This window comes from Tachypleus tridentatus, unplaced genomic scaffold, assembly GCF_004210375.1.
Source record: "Tachypleus tridentatus isolate NWPU-2018 unplaced genomic scaffold, ASM421037v1 Hic_cluster_2, whole genome shotgun sequence".
NCBI classification, from domain to species: Eukaryota; Metazoa; Arthropoda; class Merostomata; order Xiphosura; family Limulidae; genus Tachypleus; species Tachypleus tridentatus.
In genome coordinates, this window is record NW_027467782.1 from 7,691,348 (window position 1) to 7,700,778 (window position 9,431).

At 32.5% G+C, this 9,431-nt stretch overlaps 1 long non-coding RNA gene across 1 annotated transcript; it reads left to right on the forward strand.

The window, feature by feature from the left end:
* Positions 1 to 2,597: 2,597 nt before the first annotated feature.
* On the forward strand, positions 2,598 to 9,135 carry LOC143243084 (uncharacterized). Its single transcript, XR_013023861.1, has 3 exons — positions 2,598 to 2,661; positions 2,833 to 2,915; positions 8,759 to 9,135. It is a non-coding gene; the product is annotated as an uncharacterized LOC143243084 (long non-coding RNA).
* Positions 9,136 to 9,431: the final 296 nt, after the last annotated feature.

Sequence of the window (9,431 nt, forward strand, 5' to 3'; positions counted from 1 at the left end):
AGAGTCAATTGATTAATTCCACCCACGTAGATTTTGTATGTGAATACGGGTTTTGAAAGATTCAACCCATTACAAATAGTTATAAACACAATTTTAAACATAATCATCACACTCACCACTGGAACCATTTGTCATGCTTGACAAATAGTATTTTGATCAATCAATACACCTCTTTACAAATATATCATATATATCCACAAAGCTATAAACCGTGACTATCTTTACTCATGTAACGTTGATCGTTTCAATATATTTGGTCAATTATCCAACATAATGCAGAGGAATATTAGTGTTTAGCAGTTAAAACACTAAGAACATCACACCAGATGTGAAGTAACAACACGCCAGCTTACTCTGTGTTTCAGTCAAAGTAGTTTACCACATTTTCTTGTTCTCTGTTTCAGTTACAGCTGTTTAAAAGGTCAGCTTGCTCTGTGTCACAGTTATAGATGTTTACTACGTCAGCTTACTCTAGGTCTTCGTCATAGCTGTCTACCACGTCAACATATTCTCTGTTTCAGTTACAGCTGTTTATCACATCAACTTATTCTCTGTTTCAGTTATAGCTGTTTCCCACGTCACCTAACTCTGTGTTTCAGTTTTTGCTGTTTACAACGTCAGTTTGTTTCAGTCATAGCTCGCTACCACATCAACTTATTCTATGTTTCAGTTATAGCTGTTTAAACGTCTGCTAACTCTGTATTTCAGTCATACCTCTTTAGTATATCAGCTTACTGAACGTTTCAGTTATAGCTGTTTCTTACGTCAACTTACTCTATATTTATATTTCACGTCAACTTACTCTATATTTCCCTAACAGCTGTTTACCACGTCAGTTTACTCTATGTATCAGTTACAGCTGTTTACTACGTTAGCTTGCTCTTTGTTTCAGTTATAGCTGTTTCTCACATCAACTTACTATAAGTTTCAGTTATAGCTGTTTCAGTCACAACTGTCTACTACGTCAGCTTACTTTGTGTTTCAGTCATAAATGTCTACCACGTCAGCTTACTCTATGTTTCAGTTACAGCTGTTTCTCACGTTATGTTTCAGCTGTTTCTCACGTCAACTTACTCTATGTTTCAGTTACAGCTGTTTCTCACGTCAACTTACTCTATGTTTCAGTTACAGCTGTTTCTCACGTCAACTTACTCTATGTTTCAGTTATAGCTGTTTCTCACGTCAACTTACTCTATGTTTCAGTTATAGCTGTTTCTCACGTCGACTTACTCTATGTTTCAGTTATAGCTGTTTCTCACGTCGACTTACTCTATGTTTCAGTTATAGCTGTTTCTCACGTCGACTTACTCTATGTTTCAGTTATAGCTGTTTCTCACGTCAACTTACTCTATGTTTCAGTTATAGCTGTTTCTCACGTCAACTTACTCTATGTTTCAGTTCAAGGTGTACATAATGACAACAAAACATTCTAAGACACTTGAACTTCCTCCTGATGGCATCAAAACAAACATCCAGTGGCATGTTCTAAGTATTACTTGGTAACATTAATATGCATCACATGGCACATTCTGACCGTCTCCATACTGTAGTCACATTACTCACCTATCTGAAGACACTAACATGTACTTTCGACCAAAAGTAATATGGTCATGGCAAGAATTTTATAGTAAAATTATATTCCATAAGTTATTTTCATGTCTTATGGCTAAAACTGTATTTTTTTTCTCAGATGTAGTTGTGTTATTTGAGCAAATACAATAACTTTGTCTTCCAGTGTCAAAGCTTTGAGGCTTCCTAAGCCTATAAAGGTGACGAAAGTTCTGTTTAAGTGCAACGTTTTAATCACATACCTCATAATTGATTTATTTTGGAATTCATCACAGAAGATGTAAACAACAAAAACTGATTTTAAATGTAATTTTCACTCTTATTTTAATCTTATTAAAGTTCTGATTTGAAGGAATGCGAAAAAATGCACAAATACGATTTTAAAGTTCGTTGTGGATTAAATATTTTAGTGCACACTAAATAACACGCAGTGCTCGTAACTACCTGGCAATGGAATATTTCTCTAGCTGCTTCAGAAAAAGAATTTCAAGATTAAACTGAGCCTAAATTAAAAAAAACAAACACACTAAATCCAAACGGAAAAACAAGCCAAGCTGAAAGTATAAAATAACCAAGCCTAAGGCCCGGCATGGCCAAGCGCGTTAAGGCGTGTGCTTCGTAATCCGAGGGTTGCGGGTTCGCGCACGAGTCGCGCCAAACATGCTCGCCCTCCCAGCCGTGGGGGCGTTATAAGGTGACGGTCAATCCCACTTTTCGTTGGTAAAAGAGCAGCCCAAGAGTTGGCGGTGGGTGGTGATGACTAGTCTTACACTGCTAAATTAGGGACGGCTAGCACAGATAGCCCTCGAGTAGCTTTGTGCGAAATTCCAAACAAACAAATCAAACAAAACAAACTAAGCCTAAAATACGAAAACCAGTCAAGCTAGAGGTACAAAAGCAAGAGAATCTCAATCACTTGGTATAAAAGATGAAAAATAAGAAAGTAACATATATTCAAAATGTAATTTATAGAAAACTTACAATCTTTATTATCTTTACTGCTAGATTATTCAACGTTATCTGAACTGCACACCTTCATACACCGGATACAGCGACCTTATCTACCACTAAAGAAATTGATCTACTGCACGGGTTAGTTATGTATTAGTTTTATTCTCAGTTTTGGAAACAACGGATAACACACAATTTGGCAACTAATTAAAATTCTATTTTTTGTTTCGTTTGAAAAGTATTTAAACATTTGACTGAATACAAAAGATCTGTTGATTTTTCTGATTTTTTGTGTCTGTTTGTTTTGTATAGATGTGGATGGTCTGACAAATGAAGTTGGAACCCCACGTCCCTCAGAAGACATCTTTTTTTTCTTTCCATCGCAGTGACCTCTGGTGGGTCTTCAATTATTATCTCATTCTTTCTCTTCCGCTGATTCTTCAACCTCAGGGACTCTGGTCTCTCATTTGGACTCTGTGATCTAACAATGTTGTTGTTGATATTGTTGTATTTATTCTTCTGTTAAATTATTGTAAAAACTAACAAAACATTCCTTAAGAAAATTCAGTGGCTTTTTCGCACCTTTTTCTCCAGTAAAAATTAATCACACACTGCTAGAATGTCATGTTTAATATGGTAAGCTTCATAGGATATCAAGCTGTTGTTGAGACGATTAGCTTAATGCCTTAATCTAAAGACACAGCGACCCGAAATATTTCAAAACACTGGTCGTAAATAAAATACAAATCTCCAAAAGAAGTTACTATTTTCAACACAGAATAAACCATATTTCGTCTGTTAGTAAAATGGCGCTTTATTTTTGATATTTCTTATTCTACTTAGTGTAACAGACCAGGATTCACTGACCGAATCGAATGCAGACATTTTTAACTGAGTGATTAGGTTAATATGAAAATTTAGGTTTCAGTTTTCTTTAAGATACAGACTCGTTTCCTGAAGCCCCGCCAGAACAGCGATAAGTCTACGGCTTTATAACGTTAATATCAAGGGTTCTATTACTCTTTGTGAGCTCAGTAAATAACCCAATTTAACTATGTTGTAAGAAAACTACACACACTTCCTGAATGAATTTGTAATTGTTTTCCAAATTACACTTAAAATGCAACCTCTTTACGATCGATAGAACTATATACAATTTACCAAAGACACACAGTTAAGCCTAGTATAATTGTAATGCATGTACGATATTTATGAGGGATTTTTAACTCGTTTTGTAGCTCACTATATAATAACCTAAATTAATTTAGGTGTGAATAATACTGAGGAATTTTGAATAGATGAAAATGAGGTCCACAGTGACTACGTCACAGATTATGTTTTCAATTTTATTTTTGGTAAAATACACGAAATCAGAAAAAAATTGATATAATACAGTTAATTTCACCAACACAAATAAGCAATCATAAAAAACATTTATTCTGTCACAGAAATAAAAAAATGGCATAAAGAAACATTTGTTATCGAAAATACAAAACAAAATTAGGATCGCCATCTGCCGATAAGTAATATACACTTCTGTAATTTCACAGGTAATTTCAAATGGGAACATTTAACACTTAAAAATAGCTCTCTTTACTTGGAGAAAATTTATAAATTTTCAAATAATTTGAATTTTAAAACTGATGTTTCTTGCTTCTAATTTTGAAATATTTATTTTACACAAATCATTCTCAGTTTAGAACAAAACGACGAATAAATACTTACCATAACCAATGGGCTACTCTTTTACTAAATAATAGTAGGATTGATCGTTACATTATAATGCCCCACCTCTGAAAGGGCGAACATGTTTTGTGTGACAGAGATTAGAACCCGCGACCCTCAGATTACGAGTCGAATACCTAAACTACCGTATACATTTATACACGTGATATTATTATAAAAATATCAACAGCTCTAACTTTATTCACTGTCTGAAGTATTTTTCTTTGCGAAGTATTTAGATTTAAATTTATTTTGGCAATTAGTTTTTCCGTGTCAGAATTGTTTGGTTATAACTACGTTTAACTTCTTTGGTTCATCAAAAACACTAAACATTTGTCATGCTCCACATTTTGTGGTGTAGTACAACAAGTATCATGTGTTTTCTACTGAGCAGATCTGAGCTTGTTTTAATACCAATATGTTCTCAAGTATAAAGTCAAGTTTGTCCTTGTAAAATAAAAGAAAGAATTTATTAGAATTAGGGACTTTTCATAATTGTTTAGTTTCTTACATTTCCTAAAGTTGTAAGTTAATCTAAGCCTTCAGCCACAGTAGTATTTAACTTAACGTGATTTTCACTTAACTTTGGTCGAACCATTATTATTTTCTAGGGAAGTAACGTTCACCTTTAAAAAGGTTTTATTAAAGAATTTTGGAAGAGTTGACTTGTGCTTTAATTATAAATTACTTAACATTGCTTTGCTGAAGTTAATAGTGCTGCATTTGTGATTTATAATGGTTTTACTAATCTTCATTGAATAACATTTATGTTTTAACTTTTAAGAAGATGGGCATTTGTTTGTTTTCATTTTTAGTGACAGTACAATTTACAGAGTAGAGGAAACACGTAACTAATGAGAATTCAATCAAAGTTTAACAATAATCGTGCATGTTCGACGCACCCAGTTGCCCTTGTTTTTTATGTTTTTATTTTGTGATTGTATTATTGTTTGTTTCTGTGAATATACATTTTTATCTTAGTAGTTCCTTAGACTTCATGTGGAGACCTAAGAGATGCTCAGTCACACTATGTAACCAAGTATATCACATATATCTAGTCAGTAGGCCTAACTGACTACTCAGTAGAATAAAACACTCTACGGAAAAAGCCTTAGGGGTCATAAGAGTGACTGTCAAATTTCATTATACGATTAGTCTATGATTCGGAGGAGGGTGAATACGGTATAATTGATGCCTTCTTTCTAATCTTCCTGGCCTGGAATCACCGGGTGATTAAGGCACTCAACTCGTAATCCGAGGGTCACAGGTTCGAATTCCCGTCACACCAAAACATGCTCGCCCTTTCAGCTGTGGACTCGTTATAATGTGACCGTCAATCTCTCAGTGTTTTGTTAAAAGAGTAGTCCAAGAGTTCGCGATGGGTGGTAATATCAGACGAGCTGCTCTTCCTCTAGGATTTCCGATGACTCTAGATAAAGATTTCAAAGTTTTCATAAAGATCAAATATTTATAATGTTTTATATACTTAAAAATCATAAATGAATATTAAAGGTTTTTGAATGTTCTAAATATTCATTCAAATTTTCTCTCAATAGCCACCCTTTCTGTGCAAACAGTGAAAGAATGTAAAGATGCAACTGTTCCTTTTCTCTTTTATACTACACATATGAGGTTGAACTAGGTAGTGGATGTTCCCTCCCCCTCAAACACAATTTGTGTTTTACTTCTGCTAGTACTTAAAAAACAATAAACGCCCTAGCATTCTACATTAATGAACCACCACATTCGAGTCGAAGTACTTGGGTTGCCCCCCGCTGGTACAGCGGTATGTCTTCGGATTTACAACGCTAAAATCAGGGGTTCGATTCCCCTCAGTGGGCTGAGCAGATCGCCCTTTGTGGCTTTGCTATACGAAAACCACCACACCTGGTACTGGGTATTTGTTTAAGGGCTAAATTTTTTCATTTATGTACTTATCTTATAAAGAAAATGTACAACCAGATATTGTTCACAACAAAGCAATTGTCCCCACTGTGGTGTAATGAAACAATACATACAATCAGACACTATTGACAGCAAATGATTTACCTCCATTGCTTGCTTTAGTCTCCACTGGAGTTCTTCATTTTCCATCGATAATCGAGAGTTTGACTTAACTTCTTTCTGAAACTCTTCCTTCAGCTGTATACTTTCACTTCTTAACTGTCTGCAAGTTGAAATATGAAAGTCAAACTTAGTCATACAACAGTTACTATCTAACGATTTTCTTGAACAAAGCAAAACAGATCTAGTTTGTTCTTTGTACAAGTTAATCTTATTTTATTATTATTTTCATGACATATATTGTCAGAAATAATATCTGACAACTGATGGATTATAAACCAGGTACAAATTATTTTAGTATAGAACTATTTATGGTATGTCAGACAGCTGAAAATTCCCAGTTTTGAGCTAATGCTTAAACTAAGGAATTTTCAGTGATGGGACAAATATCATATCTTAATGTATAATGTATAGTTTCAGAGCAAAACCTGTTTTATATTGGTGGCTGTGTTAAAATCGTTTCATGTTTCTGCAGATATAGTTTTATTAAAAACAAATAACCTCCACATGCATGCATTACAAAATTTGATCCTTAAAGATGTGGTGTTTACATACTCTGTAACAACATAACAAGTCTAGATAGTTGTTTGATTCTAATAATGAGCTGTCATGTTTACATAGTTCATAGTAACATGTTTATAATCAAAGTCATTGGTGGAATAAGTGTTCTATTTCTATACACACTTTTACAAAACACGTTTTGAACTGTGTTATACTCGATTAAATTATGATTAGTTCTTTTATCAGATTAGACAGTCTTTGACAAGATGAGATGAAATATAGTAATTTGAGTCTGTACTATTAACAACTAATAAGTCAAGTTTACGATCTTATGTTTACTCATGAACAACTTAAGTGATTAAGTCATAAATATAGTTAACAGTAATTTTACAGAAGTCACGAGAGTAATCATTGAAATGGCACTCTCTGTTGTAATCATTAATTTTACACTGTCTGTTGTAATCATTAAAATGTCACTATCTGCTGAGCTGTCGTAATAATTGATCTCAGAACCTGTCTACAGTAAAAGTTGCTGTTGTTTTATTTTAGAATTAATTTGTGATTTTATGTTTAATAAATATTTTACTTTTAAGATTTCTATATTTTACTTTCAGTATTGTCAAATTATAGAAGAACATGGTTAAACTATAGTCTAAGAGAGATACTGAAAAAGTAAATTAAAATTATCGAATTATTTCATTGAAACTAAAAGTAATTCATAGATTACTTAAGACAATTAGCTAATTAGAAACACTCATTGTTCTAAAAAAACAAAAGTTAAACCCATAATAGACTAAATCAATGACACTCTCATGGGATATCTTAAGCCTCATTATGACATTATGTTGGATGAAATGAGGATAAAATAAATCATATCACAGACGTTAACACTGCTGTTTCCCTCATTATGTTAAACAATTAGATACAAAAAGTAACTTAATCTAAACTGGATATATTCTTAATGGATTATAATTGAAACAAATACACATAGTTATGGTTAATTCACTTGTGTCAAGGAAAATGTAGTTCACTACAGAGTTACAGTAAATGAATAACAACAGTTGGCACCAGCTTTTTTTGTGTCAAGGAGAAAGCAATAAAACGTAATATCAAATTAAAATCTCAAAAGGTTCTTACAAATAATTGTTGTTTTAATTTAATTTTTAACAATAACTGTACAAGCAATAACGATATCAATGCAAATAAACTTGGAATTAAATCAGGAAAATGAGAAGACACTCCTTAATTATGATTGTGGTGTTTGCTGTTTGGTCATACGTTTACAGTTAACCTGTAAACTGGTAATCGTATTTGATCACAACTTCAAATGATTTAGTTCACTTTGGACTTAGCAGTAGTCTAGTTGCTGGAACTCCTATTACCTCTCAATTCGAACTTTCTCGTCCAACATCGCTTGTAAATCTTCGTTTCTGGCCTTTAACTTCTGAATTTCTTTTCTTGCTGATGGTAACTCATTCAACTAGTGATTTAATAAAAAAACAAACTTTAATTTGAAATATATACAAATAAATTTGTTTACATATTCTATAATAATGTAACAATTCTAAAAGATGGCTCTTTGATCCTAACAATGTGATAGTGTGTTTAACAACATATATATAGTCTCGAATAATGTAACAAGTCTATACGGCTCACTGATGCTAACAATATGTTGTTTTTTATTTGACTATACTTAAATAGGTAATAAATCTACATAGCCATTTGATTGTAATGAATAACTATCTTGCTTAGCTATGTTTATAATATTATTATAATAAGTCTAGATCACTATTTGATCCTGACCATGTGAAACTGTGTCACTTAAAACAATACAATAATGTAGTATAGCTGTCTATATTTCTTTTTTTTTTTTGAGATACTTAAACCCTAAATAAATATTGCAACAAAAACAATAAAAAAGTAAAATAACCTCTTCCTGCATTTCCAGGTTTTCTTTACGAAGGCGATGTACGTCTCCAACCTTGAATTCAAGCACAGTTTTAAAACTTTCGACTTCTTGTTCAAGATACCAATTCTGATCAAGAATCCTCTGCAAAGAAAATGTATTCCTTTTATTTCAACACGTATAACTAATGGCATGTTTGATGATGTAGTTTTACTCACACAGATGTGTTTTTATTTTGGACGAGCAATTAGCCCTTTTGTAGCTTTGTGCAAATATTCATAAAAAACAGACAAACAAACAAACATTGTAGCTTCTTCTCTCATATCTTTATATGTAAGTAATAATATAATCATCCATGATTTAGTGTGATTTATTTTTTGTTTTAAACATAATAAAACTCACTAATGATATTAACATATCACACCAGATTAAACATTAAATACAATATTAAAAATTTAAGTGTATTCTATAGATAAATCCACTGACTTTATTTGAGTGTTTTTTGTTTGTGTTTTTTAGTAGAGGTATAAAATCATTAATATACACAGGTATTAAAATTATTCCATTATTTAGTGTGGACAAAAATGAATATTTTAGCAAACATTAGCTTGTCACATCAGAAAATTTCTAGAATTGTATCTCTTTCATAAAATTACTCCACTAGAGGGCATTAAAATAATGAAGTAAAAAAATAATATCATTACTGGGTAGCTGC